Source organism: Sarcophilus harrisii, chromosome 3, assembly GCF_902635505.1.
Source record: "Sarcophilus harrisii chromosome 3, mSarHar1.11, whole genome shotgun sequence".
In the NCBI taxonomy this organism is placed as follows: Eukaryota; Metazoa; Chordata; class Mammalia; order Dasyuromorphia; family Dasyuridae; genus Sarcophilus; species Sarcophilus harrisii.
In genome coordinates, this window is record NC_045428.1 from 115,498,799 (window position 1) to 115,524,613 (window position 25,815).

General features: G+C 32.8%; 1 protein-coding gene across 5 annotated transcripts in view; it reads right to left on the reverse strand.

The window, feature by feature from the left end:
• The window catches only part of KLF12 (Kruppel like factor 12), a 539,816-nt gene that overhangs the window by 235,931 nt on the left and 278,070 nt on the right, over positions 1-25,815 (reverse strand). The window lies entirely within an intron of this gene.

Consider the following 25,815-nt stretch of genomic DNA (forward strand, 5'->3'; position numbering starts at 1 on the left):
CTTTAGGCCATTCCCACATATCAAACTTTATTTCTTATCTTTTTCCTCCTACAGAGGTCATGGGGCTATGGCCTTTGTAAGCCTTTCTTTGGACTGTACATCAAAAGAACAGTACAAAAATGCCCCCTCCTATCAGGCAAAAGAGAAGTTACCCTTACACAGTTTCCACATTATGATTTAATACATGATTCCTGTCCAGCACTTGCTTTGACTTTCTGCCCAGAAACACCAAGCAATCTTTCCACAGAAACAGCGGGAGGAGATTAAATTTGATATCAGAATTTCCTCACAAAGGAGAATCCCTTTTTTAATCGCTCCCCTTCCTCTGTGAATTGAATCATTTTTAGTCTGATCTTAGCAACAATCTTGGGTAGAAAAAGAAGCAATCATTCCCTTGAAAGTATTTAAGGAAATTGAAAGGACACCCTTTACACCAAGAATAGAATTTAATAGGTATTAAGTTTAAATTTTAAAGGCAGAATTTCTATAGTACAAGCACTTATGCTGGATGATTGTTTAAATTGCTCAAAGATGTTGTAAACATATCAAACCAGACCAGTTTCCATTTTTAGTTGAAATATCAAAGGAAGCATTTTCAAAGGTTACTGTTAAGACTCTGAAAAAGACAAAGAATGTTTCCCATTAATAAATACTGATGATACAGGAAGTATTACCAAGTCATAATAAGTCATCAAAATAGACTTTATAATTTCTACAATGCTGCTTCTTGGAGCAGATTTCTAAAAAAATATTGTAAATAACAATGATGTTTATGATCAGGTTTATATTTAAGTAGTTAAAACAATTTTATGCCATAAATAATGTGTAAGGATGTATTCCTTTTTGAATAAAAGGAAGATAACACAATATAGCTTATAGGTAACGCTATACATCAAATGATAACATCTGTCATATAATTTGTTTCATTGTAAAACTTTGGGAATTTGACTTTGCCCTCAAAAATGAAACTGTGATGGAGAATATAATAATAAGAGTTAACAGGATCATCCATGTAATGAAATGTTCTACATATTGCTATTATCTTCTTTTGGTTGTGTTCAACTCTTTGTGAGTCCATTTCAAATTTTCTCAGGCAGAAATACTGGCCATTTCCTTTTCTAGCTCATTGTACAGATGAAAAACTATGGCAAACAGGGTTAAATAATTTGCTAAGGGTCACACAGCTTGCAAGGGTCTGAGGCCAGTTTGGAAATCATAAAGAGTCTTTCTGATTGCAAGCCCAATGCTCTATCTACTCTGCCACCTAAATTCCCTAAAGTTCTACAAAATTGAATCTAAACAATAGAACTCACCTAGTATACCTTGATCTCTCAAAATATACGAGCAATGCCTCTGAGATTTACCAACATGATTCCTCCCTACTCTTTTAAAGTTGGATAAAAATCGTTTTCTTGTAAGAATATCATGACTTTCTCATGTTTTTTTCTTTCTCTTTTCCTACAAGAAATAAGAAATCCATATCACAGGATCCATAAAAAAACTTTCACATTCATACTTTCTCTCTTTCATACTATTGGCAATGGAATGGAATGCATTTTCTCCCAATCTGGATGAACTATATTTATTGATATGAGTTTAGGATGGCATAGATCAATCCATGAATGCCTTGAGAACCTAAGAAAGTGACTAAGGTCTACCATATTCTTTGAACAAATATGTGTGTTTGATTCATAATGGTGTTTGATTCTCAAGTCAGATATTTATCACTTCAATGATAATGCACATGGAAGCATATACACACACAAGGCCTCTTTTACCTCACCCAAAAAATGGTCATAATTATATTTTACTACCAAACTAAGAATACTGTGAAGAAAGCAATATATAAATGAATTACTATTCTTCAAGCAAAGTGGAAATCATGCAAAAGAACTATTGATTGAACATATTCCAAATATATCTCATTTTAAAGTAATTATTATCCTATTTAACAATTTTTGTTAATATAACATTTTTGTTAATTTAAAAAATTTTCCCCACAACTGCTTTTTAATATAATTAGTTACCATTGTAATACTATATATCTCATTTTGTGCATTTAAAAACATCATTCTAAGAAGGGCTTTACCAGTCACCATATTTTTAAAGGGTATGTTGTTGTTGTTTTCAATAGGGCTTGATATTTATTCTTTTCCCAAATATTATATTAAAAACCTAGGTGATTTTCACAGTTAGAAAAATATACAAGGTTAGTTTGGCCACAGGGAAAAAAAAAATGAATTAAGAAAAATGCGATAAAACATCAAGCTACTTCACCTTATACAAATCTTTCTTCCTCCTTTCCCCTACCCTATGTTACCCCATTCCCTTAGATTCCGTACAAATTCAAAAAGAATCCCTACAAAATCAAAAGAAACAAAGAGCAGGCAAACAAAGCTCAAGTTTTAAAACTGAACAAGAAGTTTACAAAAACAACCAACCAACCAACCAAAATTGGTAAATTTTCTCCAAAGATAGTAGGGCTGGCAGAGTCCAGCTCTCAATCCACTCATATAACTCCAGCACTTATGGGCTGTTTATAAAAATGCCTAAGCATTCTAGCTTCAGGGACTGAGAAGAATAACAGCAAAGTTAGTACAGAAGATAGATAAGGGATCATCAATGCAAAAGGCACAAACAAAGATTGGGAACTAACAGGGATACTGTGGAGAAGATGGGAATGATTGAAAAAAGGTAGGGGGAATGGATAAAATAAAGTCCAAAAACTCTTGTTTTAAAAAAACTGAATAGATCATTTTACTGGATACGTGATTTTTTGTTGTGGGTTACTCTTTCTATTATCATTTTTTCATGCTATTTCATTCAGTTTAATTCTTAATCATGTATTCCTGTGTATTATCAATAGAATTTTGTACCCAGATTTTTATAAGCTTTTCTCTTGTTGTTTTAGGTAAAGGGGATGTAGTAAGAGTGGTCATTAGGTATCTATAATTTCTTCATGTAACTATTCACCTCTTATGTCCAGTCATATGTGTTTTCAACAACATATCTGATATTTCATAGACATAGATATTCAGTGATAACATAGCAAAATCTATTTATGTCTTCCATGTGTCTTCCCATGGTGCTCTGAGTGATCTATATTTTAATTCTCCTGAGATTATATTGTCTGACTATCCTTCGCTATTTTTAAGTCCCTGAATGTACTGTGCAATTCATTTAGCTAGTATTTGTTAAAGATTTATTCTGTCCAAGGTACCAGACTGGGTACCAATGGTAAGAAGACAAAATTAAAAAGTCTGTCCTCGAGATGCTTACATCCAAAGTGATACCACATTTATACAACTGAGTAAATAGAACTTTAGAAAAGGGAGTACATTAACAACTGGGAGTTTCCTGTAGAAACTTGGAAGGAGAAAAAGATTATAAGGGCTATAGGTAAGAAAGGAACAGATATAATCTATCCATCTCTGATCTCATTTCATTGCTCTTTGCGTTATCTATCTAAGATACAAATGTTGATGGACAAATATAATAGGCTGCCAGCTCAATTGCTTGCTATAATCTGGGAGATGTACATACTTCATTTATATTGTTCTTTCAGTTTTAATAGTTAGAAAAGATCATTTTACATTACTGTGTTTTAAGTACAATGTCATCTGTGAAAAGAAGCTATGAAATCATCAGCTCTAGAAAGTTATTATTTTGTTTAGACTTTAAGAGATCTAAGATAATGGAACAGATTTATTGCTTTAAAATTGGATATAAAATGAACTATTCAAAGTAAATTCTTTTTCTCGCTCCTTGACATCCATTATAAAGTTAGGAATGGTTTCCAATGAGGGGAAAAACCCTCAATATGATAAGTGAAAATCATGGGTGAGAAGCCAAAAGGATGATGGTAAATTCTGTATCCCACTGGACTTTGTGCATTTTTATCAGCAACAAAGATTTGGAAGCTGTTGTTAAGTTCTTATTCTCTCTGATAATAACTAGTTAGGAAAATACGTAGAAAAAAACACTCCAAGACAGAAAGATACTGTTTTAAGGCAGTTTTAAGGAAGATACACTGTAACTGAATATGATGTAGCAGTATGATTATGACATGACTGTTACAACCCATAGGTGATAGTGTTGCTGCCACTAAGATGACAAGCAGCATGGTGTAGTGAATACAACGCCAGCACTGGTACTGGATTCAAGTCTTCCTTCTGATAAATATTAAGTATAACCAAAAGCAAGTAGTTTAATCTCTCACTGGCCAGGCAATTCTCTAAGATGGTGTAGAGTTTTTAGATTGAAAACTGCCTACGCAAATGAAATTATAGGTCAAAAATAATAATGATACTAATAATAATTATAATAGCAAGTATATTTATGTGATATTACAATAACTGCTGCTCACATAAAACTTTAAAGTTTGCCAAGCTCTTTACAGATATAATCTGATAAAACATTCATTCTTATATTCACTGTATTAATTTTAGCACTGTCCCCACCCTGAAATTTGGTGTCCTCTGGCAGCTATTCTTATTTCATTGCAACCCTCCTTTTCAAGAATAGAGAGTTGTTTTCTTCCACCAAACTTCAAACATGTAATTAATAGCACCTTATCTGAACATTCACAATTTTTAACTGAACTGACCTGTAGCACCATTCCAGATTGACAGGGAGGATAAAACACTAGATGTGGAACTGGATTTCACCACAGACATTTACATTTGTGTGATTAAAGGTTAATCACTTCAAACACTCAGAACTTCAGTTTCTTCATCCACAACATGAGAATAATTTATACTACTTGGTTGTTGTGAATAGAGTACTTTGCCTTAATGGTCCATAAAGAATCAATTATTATTATGAAACAAAGAACACACTGTTGCCTAAAAAGGAGTTAAATGTTTAAACTAATTATGAACTCTCTGATCTATCAATTACTTTGTTCAAAATTTACTTAAGAACAAAGAACAAACCTATCCTAGAAATTGTTCCAATTTAGTGGAATTGGATGGAGGGAGAGAGCGTAAGGATAGATAAATTCCTAATGAAACACCTTCCATTATGTAACAAAAAAAATGCATTCAATTCTGGAGGCAAGAACACTTGATAACTGGATACAGAAATACTTAATTCTGAGAATACTGTTACACATGTGCAGAATTAATTGGTTATCTATCCTTTAAAAAATTTTGTTAAAAAAAAGAATTGTATAAACTGGGAAAACATTTTTACAGTCAAAAGTTTTGATAAAGGCCTCATTTCCAAAATATATAGAGAACTGACAATAATTTATAAGAAATCAAGCCATTCTCCAATTGATAAATGGTCAAAGGGTATGAAGAGACAATTTTCAGGTGATGAAATTGAAACTATTTCTAGCCATATGAAAAGATGCTCCAAGTCATTATTAATCAGAGAAATGCAAATTAAGACAACTCTAAGATACCACTACACACCTTTCAGATTGGCTAGAATGACAGGGAAAGATAATGTGGGATGTTGGAGGGGATGTGGGAAAATTGGGACACTGATACATTGTTGGTGGAATTGTGAATACATTCAGCCATTCTGGAGAGCAATCAGGAATTATGCTCAAAAATTTATCAAACTGTGTATACCCTTGATTCAGCAGTGTTACTACTGGGCTTATATCCCAAAGAGATCATAAAGAAGGGAAAGGGACCCACATGTTCAAGAATGTTTATGGCAGCCCTCTTTGTAGTGGCCAGAAACTGAAAACTGAGGGGATGCCCATCAATTGGAGGATGGCTGAGTAAATTGTGGTATATGAATGTTATGGAATATTATTGTTCTGTAAGAAATGACCAACAGGATGATTTCAGAAAGCCCTGGAAAGACTTACATGAACTGATGCTGAGTGAAATGAGCAGGACCAGGAGATCATTATATACTTCAACAATAGTATATGATGATCAATTCTAATGGACATGGCTCTCTTCAACAATGAGATGAATCAAATCAGTTCCATTTGTTCAATAATGAAGAGAACCAGCTACACCTTAGTGAAAGAACTCTGGGAAATGAGTGTGAACCACTACATAGCATTTCCAATCCTTCTGTTTTTATCCACCTGCATTTTTGATTTCCTTCACAGATTAATTGTACATTATTTCAAAGTCCGGTTCTTCTTGTGTAGCAAAACAATTGTATGGACATGTATGTATGTATGTATGTGTGTGTATATATATATATATACACCTATGTACATATAGATGTATATACATATATATACCTATGTATGTGTGTGTGTGAGTGTGTGTGTGTGTGTGTGTAGTATTTAACATATACTTTAACATATTTAACATTTATTGATCTATCTGCCATCTTGGGGAGGGGAGAGGGGGAAGAAGGGGAAAAATTGGAACAAAAGGTTTTGTAAGTATCAATGCTGAAAAATTACCCCTGCATATATCTTGTAAATAAAAAAAAAACTATAATAAAAAAAGAAAAAAAGAATTGTACTTCTTACCAATATTACAGTCTTACAAGAGAGGAATAATTAATAGCTATAAAACACTTCAGTAAAATAGAAAGGATTATAAGAGTACACTACAGTACTACTGATTTCTCTATGTGAAAGATGTGGGATTCTGACTAACAGTTAGTGAAAAGCATGACAGTTGCAAGTACAGGAATACAACAAACAAATATGTTTACCCCAAACCTTAACTCAATGACACTGTTTATAATACTGACTCAAAGTCCATCACTATGAATATTTACTTCTTTTCAATTTAATCACCATCATCAAGAAGCAAAGATATTTGCTGCTATTAGTTTCTTTCCCAAAAGAAATTCGGGAATATCTGAAATAGTTTCTGTTTCAAACTTTCTCTTGCTAAATTACCATAACATCATTACACAGTTGTAGCTAACTGTACGAAATGAAATGTTTTCTCATCTTTCCGGGACTAATTTTATGTGAAATTATCATTAACCCAAAGAAGACCAATATTTACATGACTAGTTTTAAACACAAACAAAACTATTCAGCAATGTTCAGAGATAAAAGTTGTTATGAATTCTATTTTCTAAAGATCAGTGATAGATGAACTGAGGTGGGTGGAGGTGGGGGGAAGAGGAAGGAGTAGAAAAATAAGTCAAGGAAGCTGCTAGTCTTTATGGAGGCTGGCAGAAAATGTACAATGGTGTCATAGTTTCAAGCACTCTTGCAAACCAAAAGTCCACAGAATTCAGTCAGTCAGTCAGTAAGCATTTATGTCTTTATTATGGGTGAGGAACTGTGCTAAGCATTGCAAATACAAAGAATGGCAAAAGACATTCCTTGCTCTCAAGGAATTCACATTCTAATGAGGGAAGACATAAAAATAATTAGGTCCAAAATATATATGAAGAACAACTTGGAGTAACTAGTTGCCCTCAACTGGCTTTTACCAAGTTATCTTTAAAATACATTTTTTCCATATTTTCATTATTTCATATATTATTTTTATATTAGCATTGAGGAGGTCAGAACAAGCTTCTCACACAAAACATTTTAACTGCTTCTTGAAAGGAGCCAAGAAAGCCAAGAGGCAGAGATAAGGAAGGAGAACAATCCAGCTGAGGATTCCAGTCAGGGAAAACTGTGAATGTATGAAATCTTTTCCATAGCTCTGAGATACAAATATGTCACAGGTATGATGTAGCTTGGTCTAGGAAACAGGTTTTTCTAATCTGCCTAGTTTGTAATCCTTGTTCCAACATTAAGCTGTGTGCTCTTGAACAAGCCTTTAACCCTCATTGATAATATGGAGATACTTATACTTGCCCAATCTAATTCACAGGGTTATTATTATAGAATTACATGAAATTATGTAAAAATGCCCCATGCTACACAAATATAAGGTGTCACTCTTCATAACATTACTATCCATAAACAGACTCACAGCATAATTTGAAGGTCTTCACCCATAATCCTTTCAAAACCCTATATAGACTAGAGAGCATTATAAATCACTCAAAATTAGTTCCTGTGATTTAGCTAGTAAGCCAGAGCTGAAATGAGACTCACTAGTATTGTAGGTCAGCTGAGCTGAACAGGTGTTAGGAATGGATAGAGGGATGGAGAATGCTGAGAATAAATTCAGAAAACATGCTAATGGTACACTCTACAGTAAACTAATCGAAGGGTACATGCCAACAGGGAAGTCATCAGAAACACTTTATGAGACACAACAGCTACAAATAACATGGCAAAGCTATCAGCTACTGAGAGTTGTCTGCAGAAGAAAATGTGCAGAAATCAAGAATAAGGTGAATGTTTCTAAGCAGATGTTTCTGGTGTTTTGGAAAATGTTGAAGATAAAGCTCAAGCAGCCTGTGTCTCCTCAATGTGGCTAAGTACAATCTTTATCGATAAATATTTGGTTGTCCATACAGATACATTTTACAGGCAAAATTACAACTTAGATCTTGGAAAAAATGGCATAATTGTGCTTAGAAATCAGACATCCTAAAGTGAAATTGTCTAAATAGGGCATCAGTGACCTTAGGCAAGTCACTTAACCCCAACTGCCTCAGCAAAATCAAGAAAAAGAAAAATATTAAAATAAATAAATAGGATATCAGGTGGGAAGATGAGAAAGAATGGGCAGCATAATTAGGCTACAAAAGATTAAAAGGAGAATTAACTTAAACTATATCACTGCTCATACTGCAAAGTGTATCTGTGATTCTCTCTCTTTTTTTTTTTCATTCTGTTACCAGCAATATGTCTCCACCCTGCCCCCAACAAGTTATATTAAATAACTGACTAGTGTGCTGGTTCATCATTACTATGGGAACAGGTGTCTGCAAAACGTGAATAACACATTACAACCCACCCTTTCAATAGCTATTTTGTAGTAATATTAAGTACCAAGATTTCCAATGCCTGAGCAGAATTTTATTATGCACTCTAAATCTTTAAAGGGAAAATCACACAACTTCCAAATAAGGTCTTGTATAATTATATTATTACTCAAGTAAAATTTCATTAAGGAGTACTTTCCAGTAGCTTGCCACATTTTCCCTCAAGTCTTACCAGTTTTCTAAAATAAACTCTCAGCTCTGAAATCACTAAAGTTTCTAACTTATAAGGAAAATGAACCATTAATGTTAGACATATGTTTTTACTACCCTACAACTTGAAATGCCACTTATATGAGGGGAAAGTAGTGAAAATTCATGAGAGTATAATTCACTAATGCTGCAAAATAACTGTTAAATTTCTTCTTTCACTGAAGATAGTGTCAGCTCACCAAATATGCTGCTTATGAGTGTGCACATACAGACACAGACACATAGGCTAAATGGTATGATTTTTGTTTACACGTTTGTTCTGAATCTGTTACCAGAAACCAAATTCTGAGTTCCAACAGTAAATAGGGAAGATGGGATCCAAAGGCTGCATAATATAAAAAAGGTTTCTCTGACAAGTACACCTGCAGACACCCCAAACTGAGGAAAATGGACAATGTTCTCTTCCTCTTGTTTTTGCTGTTGTTCTAGCTGTTGCTGTTTGTTCAGCTACTACAATCTTATTCCACAAACATCCTATAAATTAGCGGTGGATTCACCTATGGCGATGAGCAGAACAATGATCTCGGCTTCTTAATATTCCTTTGAAATTGCCTTTCAAAGCTGGGCTAAACAAAATCAGTCAGAAAGGATCAGCCAAGCAGTCCACCCACGTTCACAACCTTTCCCTACCTAATGATAATTACAGATTGTAGAACAGGCAGCCTTTAATAAACAGCATCAACTTTAGAAGAGAGACATCTGTAGGGGCCCTTCTGTTGCCATGGAAATATCTTCAGGCCACCCTGTCCTTAGCTCTAAACATTACCTTCACATTAACCTGCTATTAAGGGGGGCTTTTTTGGGGGGATATTAGTACAAATTATAGGATAACTCTCCCCAAGCTGATGATTATAAATGATATATAGTCCCTAGTTCTAAAACATTCCCCAAAATGGGGAACACAAATCTAATGGGTGACAGCAGCCACTGACTAATGGGTCTTCTCTTGCCTGGCTCAGTTGAAAACTTCCTTAATGTAGTAAAGCAATAAAGATTAGCATGGTGTTCTCCATCTGTCTCTTCTTCATTCTAAACTCTGGAGATAGGATACTTCCTGTTGTAAAAGGCTTCACTTGCTGCTATAAAACAGTAGCCCAAATCTCAGTGTGTCAACTTCAACATTAAAAGCACTTTAGCACAGAGTAATTAAAACAACAATTAAAACAATTCTTGCCTTTTAAAATATAAAATTAATAATTTTAAGGTTTTTTTTTAATTCCAAGTCATGAGAAAACTTTTTTCTTGGTACTGGTAACCAAACACACCCTTCATTTTATACTGAAATAGATACCTTTGGAGAGAAATCCAAAGCAATACTTCATGAAATTAGTGTTATAAATTGTTGATGATGAAGTAGCTATATTATTCAAAAGGGTCAAGAATATATAAATTTATTGTAAACATTCTGGAAAGCAATTTGGAACTAAAGGGCTATAAAACTGTGCATATTTTTTTGATCCAGCAATATCACTACTGGATCTGTATCTAAAAGAAATTACAAAAAAAGAAGGACCCACGTGGACAAAAATGTTTGTAGTAGCTCTCTTTGTGGTGGCAAAAAATTGGAAATCAAGGAAATGCCCATCAATTGGGGAATGGTTGAACAAATTGTGGCATATGAATGTAATGGGATATTATTGTTCTTTAAGAAATCATGAGCAGGTGGATTTCAGAAAAATCTGGAAAGACTTACATAAACTGATGCTGAATGAAATGAGTGGAACCAGAAGGACAACACTGTGTGATGATCAATTTTGATAAGACTTTGCTCTTCTCAGCAATACAATGATCTAAGACACTTCCAAAAGACTTATGATGGAAAATACTATCCATATCCAGAGAAAGAATTATGGCGTCTGAATGCAGATTGATGTATACTATTTTCCTTAATTTTTTTTTTGGGGGGGGGGGTCTGTTGGGTTTTTTTTTCTCATGTTATTTTTTCCTTTTATTCTGATTCTTCTTTCACAATATAACTAATGTGGAAATATGTTTAATATGGTTATAGATGTATAACCTATATCAAATTTCTTGCCATCTTGGGGAGTGAAGAGGGAAGGGGAGGGAAGAAGAAAAAAGTGGAAACGAAAATCTCATAAAAGTCAATATTGAAAACTATCTTTACATGTAATTGGGGAAAAAATTCTATTAACTGGAAAAATATACAACTCTAACAACAAATAAAAGAGAAAAATGAAACTGAAAGTTACACTAAGGGTTCTACACTTTAAGGTTTGCAAAGGTCTTCATACACTTTAGCTTATTTAGTTGTTAGAATAACACTGTGAAGAAGAAGCAGGGATTGTTTTTTTATTTGAATCAATGAATTGTTACTATGGGGAAGTCCCACTGTGGAAAAGCCTTTCATGATGAAACTTGTCTATGACTTAGTAAAAAACCCTCACAAACTCTTTTTTTTTTTTCCTCACAAACTCTTAAAGTGCTAAAAGATGATAGATGATATTATCTGAGTAGGGTCCCAAAACCAATAAGTGTCTGAGGCAGGATTTGAGTTTCCCTAGCGCTAAGATCAGCCTTCTCTCCATGACAATTGACTACCTCCCTAAAAAAGAAAAAATAACTCATGGAAATGCGTTTATGTAGTCTTTCCCAAAAGAGAGATTGGGAGTTAAAATTATGGTAGGCCAGCTGCTGAAAGGAAAGAGCTCCAGTTGAAACAGGTCAGACTAAATGATATTTAACCTTGATGTCAGCACTCAGTTACACTGGCTGGACTCCAAGAAAAGTCACTAGAGCCATTTTTATTCAGTATGTTCATAATTCTATTCTATCAAATGTTTTTGATGTAGGTTGGCAACTTCTTGATAACAAGATTCTTAGAGTGTTTCCTGAGAGGCTGGAGAGATGAAGTGGCTTGTCCACAGCAAGTCAGTATGTATGAATTCCAAACCCACAGCTTCTGTGAAGCTAGGCCATACGAGGTAAAATGAAAGACCAAAAAGTCACAGACATGGTTTCCCTCAAAAGCCACTTTTGTTGTTTGGTCCTATTTCACATCTATTTTCTTGGGCATCCTTATAATTATCCCTTCCAAACTGTGACAATCTCTGTTGCAATTAACTTAAGAAATTAAATGGGATTTTTTTTTGAGGGGGGAGCAGAAACTGAAGGCCAATAGATAACATAGAGTCTCTGAGAACATACTTAATCCAAATTTTGCAATAAGATACTGTAAATACCCCATGAAAGCAAAAAAGAAAAATCCAGACTTCTTCTCTTTGTGAGGAGGACCAAAATATTTTACAGAGATTTTCCAGATCACAAAGATACTGTACCCCCATCCTCCATGATGTGGAATGGATAACTGAATTTGGAATGCAATAAATAGCCAGTGTTGATGAAAAACAATTCTAAAAATACATGCTATTATATGAAATAACCTGTGTTCTTTATCTTATTCCTTAAAAAAAATGCCATGGAAATCATCTGTATAATCTTCAATAATTTATCTTAAAAATTTACCAATGCTACTTACTAAGATGGATTCTTCTGTATGCTAAAATGATAAATAGATTTATGATTTGCTATATTGAGGGAATCCTTTAATTCTTCCCCTTTCCAAATTAAGACATTTCTCTGCCAATAAGTTTGAAGTGATGCGATCCCAGAAAATATCTCTACCCAGTTCACTTATAGATAATTTATATGAATTTTAAAAGTGGGGCCACTCATTTCTTCTGTTGTTATCCATGTGTGACCATCCAAACCAGAGCAGGCTGACACAATGATGGAATAAACAAAAGACTCATTGGTATGAATAATAAGCCACAAAAGTTAACTAAATGAATCGCTAATCTTTTTTTTTTTTTAAACTTCTTAGCAATCAGGAGATACTCAATCAGCATGAATATAGGGAAAAGTTATTAAGCAATGGAAACTGTGATGTTGAAAGAGCTAAGGGACACTTAAATACACTGATGAAAGACTCAAGAGATTGGGTCTATACTTAAAAGTATCCCAGGAAAGTCCCTAAAGTATTCATCCCAAAGGCAATGGATAGAGCAGCGCCCTGAAGTAAGAGGATCCGAATTCAAATTTGACTTCAGACACTTTCCACTTACTACCTATGTGACCCTGGGCAAGTCACTTAATCCCAATTGCCTCGCCTAAAAACAAATCCTCCTCCAAAATATTCATACATTCATAGTTTCTATGCCTAGACAAAATATATATGCAATGGAGATAAATGTATTTTTAAAAAGGTCTCATATACAACAAAATATCTAGAGCAATATTTCCTATAATAACAAAATTCACTTAGTGGACAAGACACTTCACTCCATTAGGATTCACTTTGATCATATAAAATAGATGAGATGTTCATTTCAGCTTTGAATTTCTATGATCCTAGGATTTTTTAGCTACTACTAATTGGAGAATGGCTAAGCAAACTGATATGTAAAGAAAAGGTAACATCATTAGAATCTAACAAAATATGACTAAATTCAGAGAAACCTTTATGAAGTAATGTGGAGAAAAGAATGCATGACTAAGATATGCAAAATAATTACAATAACAAATGAAAATAATATTGACAGTAAGGTGAACTGAGATTAATAATTATAAATAATTTGACAAAATACACATCCCCACATTTAGTTATAAGAGTGAGGAATATGGATGCAGAATGTCAGACTTGGATGATTTGTCAAATATTTTTATTTAACTATTTTTTCTTTATTATAAGAGTTCAAAGGTGGAAGAGAGAATATCAAGAAATGGCTATGATATTTTAAAAATGCAACAAAAAGTTTTTTAAATAAGAAAAGTAAAATAATCATGGAGAAATAAATTCACTCATTGAATTTATATATTTTGGAAGTACTAAGTATAAAACAAAAACTTTAGTTTTTACCATTAAATTCAAAAATTATGATTCACAGGATCTGTATGACTAACCAAAACACAGACATTCTCAATTATAGGCACATTTGCAAGTATCCACAAGGACAACTAAATATCTTCAATACAAGAGAATTGGCCTAAATTTCACTTATTCACTTTGTGGGAAATCTCTAACTTGGAATTTTTAGGCCTTCCATTCTTCTTTATTTTTGACTATGATAAAGTAGCTGATACTTGTTCATTGAATACTTACAAACTCAAACATTTATAATTACAGTTAGAGCTTGGTTAACCATAAACTGGGAAACCACAACCCTTATGTTTAGCCATAGTAAATCACTCATTGGCATAAAGTTGGAACAGTTACTTGTGTAAGAAGTACAGTCTTAAAATTGCCCCCCCCCATTGCATTTCTCAAGCATTTAGACAAAAGAAATCCTCAGTCAAAATGCAAGCCTTTAAGCATATTAACTACCTGAGATATAAACTTAGTATTTTCACCTGTCATTTCTAAGAAATTTCTAAAGTTTTGTATTTGCTGCCTGTGTACTTTTAAACATCTAGAAACAACAGTTTTCATCTATGGTAGGAATTGTATAACCTTTTGTGTGTCACGGAGACTTTTGACAATCTAGCAGTCTTTGGACCCCCTTAGAGGAATAATGTTTGTTGCTTATGTTCATAGTTCAAGGAAATGTTACATTTCACTTACAAGTGAAAAGAAAACTATAATTCTCCCCACTCCCCAATTAAACTTTACAAACATAAGGTTAAGAATTCCTGATTTAAGAAGGAATTTAGCTTCTAGTTTAAGTTTCTTCTTTTTAGCTAAGAGGTCAAAAAATACTTTCACTTTTAAGATATTCTCTGATTAATTTTAATAGTTGTTTTTAAAATTTCCATTTTTTACCTTTAGCTTTTTAAAATTAAATTATTCTTTTTTAAAATTTTATAGTGTTCTTTTTAAAAAGCTTGTCATTCATTATGGGATTCTGAGACTATTTTATTTCCACCTGCATGCCATTGTGCATAGAGATTGTTTCCTCTAAATGTTCTCTATTTAGCTATAATCAATGGAGACAATCATGGTATTTTTATGAATGCCTCTTATAAAGAGTATTTGACACTTTTGTTAATTGTCTGACTACTAGATCAGCAATCTCAGTTTGATAAAGTGCTATTTCCCAAACAATTTATAATTCAATGACCAAGCAAAGCAATTGTGACCACTTTAAAGTGAATTTTGGGAGCAAAGCAACTTCTCTGGATCAGCTTCAGTGAATAAATGAGTTAAGTCCCAACCAACCATAAAATTTAGTCAAGCCAACTATACCTCCTTATTAAACCATACTTCCTATCTCAGATTCCAGTCATGTTATCACTGAAATATTATGGACACCTCCAAGCCACAGGGGAGATAAAGGAAAAAGCACATATTTTAGGGTACCTGATTTCTTTCTCTCAGGGCCACCTCAAGCAACTATTTTTTTGATGGGGCCCTACCCAAGGAGCATCTCCTAATCAACTTGTGCTCCAGATATGACTTCTTCCATATACTCCCCCTTCTCATTAACCTCCCATAAAAGCAAGACATTTATGTTTCATGATATGGCCCACATCTGTATGGTGTGACAGGGCTCCTTCAAGGAACACAATTCAAGCAATGATGTCCTATGTCTCCCTATACAAACCACCTGGTACTTTCTCTGCCTGGACTCTGTTCAATGATTAGCATTCTCCCATTTTCTCATTATTATATTATTATAGCCCTCATTATCTCTGATACAGATGATTCTGAATTCAATCCCTATTTTTCATCCTCAACTCACTGTTCCCTCATATAAATCCACTTCTTGACCCTCTATGATCTACTCCAGATATATCCACTCTTCACTCTGCCTCCTGGAATGATTACTCTATAACTACCAAATTCCCTTATATCTCAACTCCTTCTATCTTCTGGCATTCACTTCGACAGCGTTTCCTCCTGACAAAATCACTTTACTTACTTTCATATCCCTCAACTCATTGGTCATGGTAGGAGCTCTCCAATGCTACTTCTAGATTCTCTGTTGACCATGTTTACTAAACAACCTCTGCCCCCTTAAGGTTGGAAGAGAAATAAGAATTAACTATGCAAACACTGTGCTAAGTGCTTTACAACTATCCTCTCATATGACCCTCACCTCCTCTGTGAGACAGGTATTATGATTATCCTCATTTTACAAATGAAGAAACAAAGGCATATGCCCAAAGTCAAAGAATTAGTAATGTCTGATGCTAGATTTGAACTTCAAGTCCTCCTCTCTTATGATAGCCAGTGCTTTCGCCTGTCTTATTAATCCAAGTTTATCATTTGATTCAGATCCTGTACACTTTAGCCAGATTCATATTCCATAAATACTGCTTTTATCCTGTTTCTATCAAAAATTTACAATGCTCTCCATTTTCTAGTGCATCCTATGTTACACATGCCATCTGCACCAATCTTATTTTCTGCTATGTCTCAACATTTACAATTCATTCTGGTCAGATTGTTCTCTTCACTGACTCACAAACTCTTTCTTGATTCTGCCTCTTCACTTGAAATATATCTCCACTGATGATATACCCCTTTAATCTTTACTTCATTTATCTAAATTACTCATTTTTTGACTCAATCCTTTTCTCTAAATTCCTCTCATCCCTTGATCTTGTCTCTTCCTACTCTACAATCTTTTTAAATTTAGTAAAAACTTTATTATGATTACCATACAAATATTACCCAAAATAGAGTGCATATCACATTAAGGTAAGGACTATGATTAATAAAAATGACAGTTACCTAAATTCATTTACTTATTCAGTATCATACCAAATTGCCAAGAAAATTTAGAGTTAGAAAAAATAATAACAAAATTCATATCAAAGAACAAAAGGTCAAGATTTTCAAGGGAATTAATGGGGGGAAAATGCAAAGGAAGATGGCCTGGCTGTACTAGATCTAAAACTATATTATAAAGTGGTGGTCATCAAAATCACTGGAATAGATTTGGTTTAACAAGACACAACAGTCAGTAACTTTATAATCTAGTATTTGACAAACCTAAAGATTCCAGCTTCTGGGATAAGAACTCATTATGTAAGTTCTTATCCCAGCAATATCCCAGCAATTTCAAAAATTGCTGGAAAAACTGAAAAACAGTAAGCATTTACTTACTTTACTTTACTTACTAACAATGCTAGGCATTGACCAGCATCAAGAGATAGTTGACTTATGAGATATGTGAAGAAGGCAGAAATTTATGGCCAAAGAAGAACTAGAAAACATTAGGAAATGCAAAATGGATAATTTTGATTACATTAAACTAAAAAGGTTTTGTACAAATAAAACTAATGCAGACAAGATCAAAAGGGAAGCAGAAAATTGGGGAAAAATTTTACATCCAAGGTTTCTAATAAAGGCCTTATTTCTAAATTATACAGAGAATTGATTTGAATTTATGTGTAGATGTCATTCCCCAAATGATAAATGGTGAAAGGAAATGAACAATTTTCAGATAATGAAATTAAACTCATTTCTAGGCATATGAAAAAAAAATGCTCTAAAATCAGAGAAATGCAAATTAAGACAACTCTGAGGTACCATTTCACACCTCTCAGATTGGCTAAAATGAAAGGAGAAGATAATGATAAATGTTGGAGGGGATATGGCAAAACTGGGATACTGATACTTTGTTGGTAGAGTTATGATTTGATCCAACCATTCTGGAGAGCAATCTGGAATTATGCCTAAAGGATTATCAAACTATATATGTTTTGATCTACTGGGTCTGTATCCCAAAGAGATAATAAAAAAGGGAAAAGGACAGACATGTACAAAAATGTTTGTAGCAGCTTTTTGTAGTGGCAAGGAATTATAAATTGAATGGATGCTTATCAGTTGGAGAATGGCTGAGTAAGCTATGGTATAAGAATGTGACAGAATATTATTAAGAAATGACAAGCAGGCTGCTTTCAGAAAAGCCTGGAAAAAACTTGTGTGACTAATGCTAAGTGAAGTGAGTAGAGCCAAGAGAACATTGTACACAGCAATAACAAGATTCTGTGATGATCAACTGTAATGGATTTGACTCTTTTCAGCAATGAGGTGATTTAAGAAAATTCTAATATACTCGTGATGGGGGGAGAACTATGGAAACACAATGTAGATCAAATAATAATATTTTAATTTTATTGTTGCTTGCTTGTTTTTTCTCACCTTTTGATCTGATTTTTCTTGTGCAGCATGACAAATGTGGAAATATGTTTGGAAGAATTGCACGTGTTTAATCTGTATTAGATTTCTTGCTGTCTATGGCAGGGGGTAAGGAAAAGGGTAGAAGAAAAATTTGGAACACAATGTTTTGCAAAGGTGAATGTTAAAAATTATTCTGCATGTATTTGAAAAAATAGAAAACTATTTTTAAAAAGATAAGGACTATGACACTTCACTTAGCAGACACTCAAAAATCCTTAATAATTGGTTGTTGTTTTGTTTGTTTTTTTAAATAAGAGCTATGCTTAAACCTTGGGAAGATTGCGTTATTTTCTTGAAGTTAGTTTAAAGAAACTGGGGTTCGTTCATTGAGTCTTTCTTTCAACAACACGGGAACTCCTGACAACTTATTTACATTAGGATAAATGTTATTTTTCCTGTTACCTACCAACTACTTGTTTAGAAATGGATTACACAACTTTAAAAGTAATCACTATCATATTTATCAGCCTATAGTTTCTAAAATCCACATTTCCCCGTCTTGAAAATCAGAACATTTGTCTTCTGTTTTCTCGTTTATCATGACTTCTCAAAAAAAAAAAAAAAAACTCAGAAATTTGCTAATATACAACAAGCTACAAAATACTGGCTAAATATTTTGAAATCAATTATATATGTACATATATGTGTGTATATATATATAATATGTATATACATATATATTTAAAATGACATGCAATGGTCTTTTAATACACTGTAATAATGATTTTATATTATCTAAGGAATTGATAAAAGCATAAAAGGTACTTGTAATACTGCAAAACAGGCATACAACTAGGGACAAAGAAGTTAAAATATAGAGATTTTCTGATTTAACAAGAAAGGAAGAAAGATGAAAAAACACAAAAGAAGTAAAAATGTTATTTCTTAACCATTCTGTTCCTATAATCAACATTTATCCACTAATTTTAACCAGGTAAAAACTATCAAATATGAATTTCAATTTTACTTCAAGCTGTCTGAAAAGTAAGGTTGTAAGCAAATGACAAATTCCATCTATTAGGCTAAGCTTATGGAAATTTCAATGGATAATCAACTGGGGATTAATATAAATAATGGGGTTTCTAAGCCTTTGTTTTTACTCATTCATACCAGACTAACTTTACTACTGATTATCAAATAATGAGGCAATAAATTTTAACATAGTTTTTGTTTTTTGGGGTTTTTTTCCCCTTCTTGGTCTTTGTATTCCACATTCTTGAATTAGCCAGTATGATTTTATGGAATATTGGCAACTGATGGTTTCAGTAGTGTGGTCAGTTTCTTATTTTTTGTATCGGACATTACCATAAGGTATGGGCACAGAAGTTTATAAAACACATAATTCAGTTTACCTAAGTGTTTCTGAAAAGTAAAACGGATTTGTATAAACTCCTGGTGAATAGGCATTGTTTAATTTTTTTGTACCTGTATTCCCAACACATGGAAGAATGTCTGGCACATAGTAGGCACTTAATAATAATAGTGGATTGAAAAGACTATATGTTTTTCTACTAAGTTAAACTACAGAATTGGAACTATGTTTTGTTTTTTATGGTCATAGTTCATAATAAAATTCAAGCTTAAGAGGGAACTGAATTTTTTTAATGCAAAGTAAATTTTTTCAAGAAAAGTAATAATAATAACAAAAGCATTCTACATAAAGTATTTAAAGCTTGTATCACCAAAAAAATCTATAAACACTAATAAACAAACACTTTCTTGGCTGAGGAAGAAAAATTCCAAGAATCTATAGAACAGCTTATTATCAATTTGATAATTATTGAACAAACTGCCTGAAAATGCTATTAACTGTTGTTGTTATTATTGTTCAGTTGTTCAATTGTGCCGATCCTTTGTGACCCTGAGGACCGCATGTCAATACTTTGCTTGGGGTTTTCTTGGCAAAGATACTGAAGTGGTTTGTCTTCTTTTTCTTCTCCAATGGATTAAGTGACTTATTCAGGATCACACAGCTAGTAAGTATATGAGGCCAAATTTAAATTCAGGTCTTGACTAGAGTCCCAGCACTTCATCTAGTGAGCCACCTCACTCACTAAGCCTTTGACTTAGTTGTGAACTCTTAGTGTGTTCATGCAATTATTATGAAAATAACTGAATATTTGATATGACATCAACACAATAATGTTAACTAGTATAAAATATGAATCTTCTCAGGGAGAAACTTTAAGCCCTTTACTATTCAGCCTATTCTTAAATCCACTATAATCTTTCTTAAATAGAACTAAATATGCTTTGTAATTTAAAGACAGTTTTGAATAAAAATAATTACTCACTTTATGTATAAGGAAGGGCATGAAAAACCACATAAAACTATTTCTTCATCTTGTAAAAACTTTTCTCTAATGATGGCAAAATGTCATTTCATTTTGTTTCAATATATGTAAAATTCTTAATGTACTCCAAGGAATGATATAGACTCAAAGTTTCAAGTTTGAATCTAGAGATACAGTTGAAATAATTGATGAAGGAGACATTTAAAAATACTTTGTCCTCCACCAGACAAGAAACATCACCCATAAAGCAATGGAGAAGAAAGCCAAGGCTGAATTTGTGGAAAGATTTAATGACACACTTGAAAATCCAAGTTCAGTTTGAATAATACCTATGTTAAAAGAATCTTAATATATAAAGCTCAGAGCTATACAAGGGATTGTTACATATCTGGAAAATAGCTTAATTTAAAACAACAACTGTACAATGTTATTGAAACATAGGCAAATGTAAAGAAGCTAACAAAAGATAAATAATTACTTGTGACAAAAGGGAAATGAATTAATAGATATTCTCAAAACACATAATTAGCAAGTCAAGGATCAACAGAAATATTTTTAGAATGAACCATCACTTTACCAATCAACAATACAGGTACATATTCTCAATAAAAGGTATATTGTATTGTATAACTCATTTTAAATATTATTTTCTCTCTCTATGCACCCTAAAGTTAAATAAATAAGTAAAATCAAAGACTGGAATCAAATGACCTCATGGATGACATCTGCATGTATTCTGCCCAAACATAAAATGATAAAGAAGCATCAAGTACAGGGCTAACCCATTAAGACTTTTTTTCATGAAGGGGATTATTATGGCAATTTAAGATCAAAGTATCACTATCAAAAATTATAGAAAGGTAATCCTTTTAGGATTGATCCTTCTGAGCCTGAATTTGGTGATCAAAGCATTAATATGCAAGAAAATTGTGGAAATCATCATCATTTTAATTCAGATTACTTTGATACCTCTCAAGACATGACCTAGTGGATACAATTAAGGACCTGGAGAAAACAAATTCCATACTAAAAATCCAGACTTCAAAATAGTCTTAAGAACTCTTCTGGAATCAAGGCATTATTACAGATTAAACTGTTACAGATAAATGCATAGATATAATAATGATCCATTAAAAATAGGATCTTCTTAATATTCCTATATATTATAATATTATATTTGCACACATATATTAGGAAAAGGATAATGAAAATATCAAAAAAAAAAAGAAAAATAAGACTGGGGAAACTATAAAAAGATTTTTTTTTCAAAGAAGTATATATATATATATATATATATATATATATATATGTATTTAAAGAAATATTTATTTATAAACTTGAGTACTATTCAGGCATATCCTATTTAAAGGATATATACTGTATGGAAATCTGTAATTCTTGACCTAAATCATTCTAAAAAAAAATTGGACTTTCCTTCCAAGTAAAGATCTTCCAAAGGATGTTGTTGTTGTTCAGTAATTTCAGCCATATAGATCTATTCATGCCCTTGCATGGGACTTTCTTGTCAAAGTTACAGTACTGATTTGCCATATCCTTCAATAGATCATTTGACATATGAATAAAGAGAGGAAAACAAAATTAAGTGACTTGCTCAGGATCACACAGCTAATGTCTGAGCCTGGATTTGAACTCGGAAATCTTCTTAATTCCAGACCCAGTATTCTACTGTGCCACCTATCTGCATCCTTCCAAAGAATATTCAACATTAACAGTCTAAGAATCCTTAATATGGTAAGTAACTGATATGTTGAAATTCCTATATTTTAGCATTTTTAATTGATGTTACCATATCAAATATTCATCATCTCAAAACTTTGGGGGGGGGGGGCTTTTCTAATATAGTGAACAGGAATAAGAAAAACCTTGGAGAAAGAATAAGGTTCATAATATCTTTAATGTCTATTATTAAGTTTTATTGATGATGCTTTCAATGAATCTACAGAAGGTGAACTTATATCCTAATACATGTTTATTGAATTATTATAGGCAAATATTTTATCCACTTGGGAAATAGTCTGTAGACCATTAAAAATAAAAGAATGCTTAAGGATGACAACTTGTTCCATTAATAATAAAGATAATGATGATGAACATTTATATAATACTATGTGTCAGGCCCTGCGCTAAGCACTTTAGAAATATTATCTTATTTGATTCTCGGTAAACTCTTTTGAATAAGATGAGAATAAGATAATAATGATGATGACAATAATATTTAAAATAAGCTACACAATACAACTATCATACTGAAATCAGCAATTCTTTTGGGTGTGATGCACATGAGAAGGCCCTACCTAATGTTTGGCCTTTTAAAGGCTTTATTTCTCTTTCTCTGTGACAAGAAAATATTCCCCTTTGTAACCCAAATTTTCAGCTATTCTTTCTAAAGGGTTTTCTCAACAGTTTGTAAAGAAGCTAACCAGTATAATACAGTCGAGGGATTGTTTGGAGTCGAGAAAAATGAAGATTGGAATCCTAATTCCCATATTCTTTTGGCATGTGACCATATGGAAAGTTAATGAGTTAACTCACCTTTAATGAGTTTCAATTATAACAAAAGAATAAAACTAAATATTCAATACCTACCTCACAATCAAGATTATATGAGATCATGAAAGTAAAGTATTTGATAAATTGTGTATATTACCAATTGCTTACTAAATAAGGGACTATAAATGTTTAGTGCCTTTTCTAAAGTTTTTCTAAAATTTTATTTTGAAGATAAGTCTAATTTCTTCCAGAATCTATTTAAGAGGATTCTTAGAAGGACTTACTTCAATAATTAATTTTCCACAGTGGATTTTCTTTAAGTAGGGCATGCCTGAATAGTACTTGTTTATAAATAATACTTATTCAATTGCTTTCTCATATACCATTTGTATTTCTTTGGGAAAAAAAAAAAACTCAAGCAAAATGAAATATATTATGTACAAAGCAATAGCAATGTTGTGAGATGATCTGCTATGAATAACTTTGCTATTCTCAGTAATACAATGATTCAAGACTACTCTGAAGGATATTCTATTAAAAATGCTACCCATTCTTAAACAAAGAATTGATTGTGTCTGAATACAGATTAAAGTACACTTATTTTTAAAACTACATTTTTCTTGAAGATTTTCTTTTTTGGGGGGGAGGAGGAATCTGTTTTCTTTTGCAACATGACTTTTATAAAAATGTTTTGTATAACTTTACATGTGCCTTCTCAATGGAGGAGAGGAAGGAGGGAGAAAATCTGATACTCAAAGATTTAAAAAGAAGTATTAAAAAATTGTTTTACATGTGACTGAAAAAACACACACACAAACATATATAAAATTTTTTAAATCTTCTTTTTGATCTGTATTCCCCCCTATTTTATTTTTTATTTTTACTCATATTTTTGCTCTTTTTTCTTATTCATTGAACAATATTAAATTTAAAACTGAGAGAAATAATGGTCTTTTTTCCTTTAGGCATTATTTTCTGTAGTATTAGTGAGTAAAGCTAGCCAAGTTACAGTCTTACCACCTATCCTCTCCACCTTTTTCTGACTCAGGATACATAGAGTATCATCTTTAGGGTATTTGTTCAAATTTGTTATGATTATATTCAGTGGGTATAATTATAAGTCACATTTCATTCAGTCTAATTAGCTACAATGGAGATTGGGAATCCCATTGCCAGGAGAAGCTTTTTAAAAGTTTAAACATGAATGAAAAGGAGAATTCATTTCCTTTTCTCTACATGAGTGTCAGAGAGTGAGTAGGTGGAGGGGAGCTCTGTTCTCACACCTCAAGGTTTCAGAAGATGATGTCTTGGTGCTGTCAAAAAAGTGAGAAAGGAAGAATCTGGGCTGCATGTTAACATAAAAGAGCAAAACTCAGAAAACAGTGTAAGCAAGTAATCCATAAAATAATTGGCCAAGTGACCAAAGAAAAATAATTTGAACCTATTCAATATGCTCTTATTGTTTCCTAATAGAAGACAGAATTTAAAAAATGACTTAGAAAGTAGCATATCTATGTATAAATTAACATAATCTTCCACATATTTTTAGTTCTTCACTTATTAACTGAAATGGTCCAGGACAGTAGGCTACTGTACAGTGAGCAAAGAATACATTTCTCACTTTTAGACATGGAAATGTAAACTAGTTACAGCTGCATTTGAATTAAGTTATGAGTGTTTTACTTATCATGGAAGGAAAGAGGGAGATAGCATAGAAAAATATTTCTGAAGTGAAAACCATTATACAGTACACATACAAATAAGGTGAATTATGTTCCTCTTTTTTGATAACAGCCCTACTCTTATAGCTTTAGTTTTCAAAAAGATTTCTGTTCTTTTATAAACTTCACAGGATGCATAGCCCTACATAGTCTGAGAATGGAGTGAGTATGTATCTTTCAAGTGTCTCTTGGGTCTAAACAGCATTGCTTTTGGCCCTTATAAAATTCCTAAGTGATATAATTCATGGGCCTGTGCCTCAGTCATGACCATGGACTAATTTCCCACTCATCAAACACTTTATGAACCACAAGATACTGTCCTAAGTGCTAGTGAGACAAAGGCAAAACCTATTTTGACTCATTCAAAATGCTTACATTTTACAAGCTACAATGTACCATCTGCCAGTGGTACACATTCTGCCCTCTTGTAGTAACATTTTTCTGTGTCACTTTTAAAGCAATATAGATATTAATTTCAAGATTCTAAACCGAAGGGAGTTATTCTCTGCCTATCCTGAATGTAGGATAAGAAGAGTTTCAAAAGCTTAGGAGTTATATCCCTGCACTCTCCTGAAAGATAAAACATTCCAAGTTCTAGAGATTAAAGGAAGAAGCTACTGGAACTTATGATTCTTCCACTAAAGTGAAGATGGCATAGAGGATAGAGCCCTGGATCTAATCCTGACTTCAAATCCAGCCTGAGTGACCCTGCGAAAATCATTTAACCTTGTCTTGACTCAGTTTCCTCATCTGTAAAATGGAAATCACCAGCCTCACTTTCTCTTCCATGGCCATCTAGATCCTTGTATAACAACAAAATGGAAATAATAACAGTACCTATCTTACAGAGTTACTATAAGGACAAAACAAGGTAATATTTTTAAAATACCTAGCATATAACATACTTCTTTCTTTTATTCTAATCTTTTATTTGATGGGTACAAATACTTTATTTTTATGGCTCAGCTTCAATTTAAATGAAATATTTTTAAAAATTCTTCAAGGAACTCTAATCTCGTTGATATTATTTCCTCTACTGATTTAGGTGGCAAACACTCCTCATAGTGGTAGTGGTGGTAGTGGTAGTAGTGCTAGCACC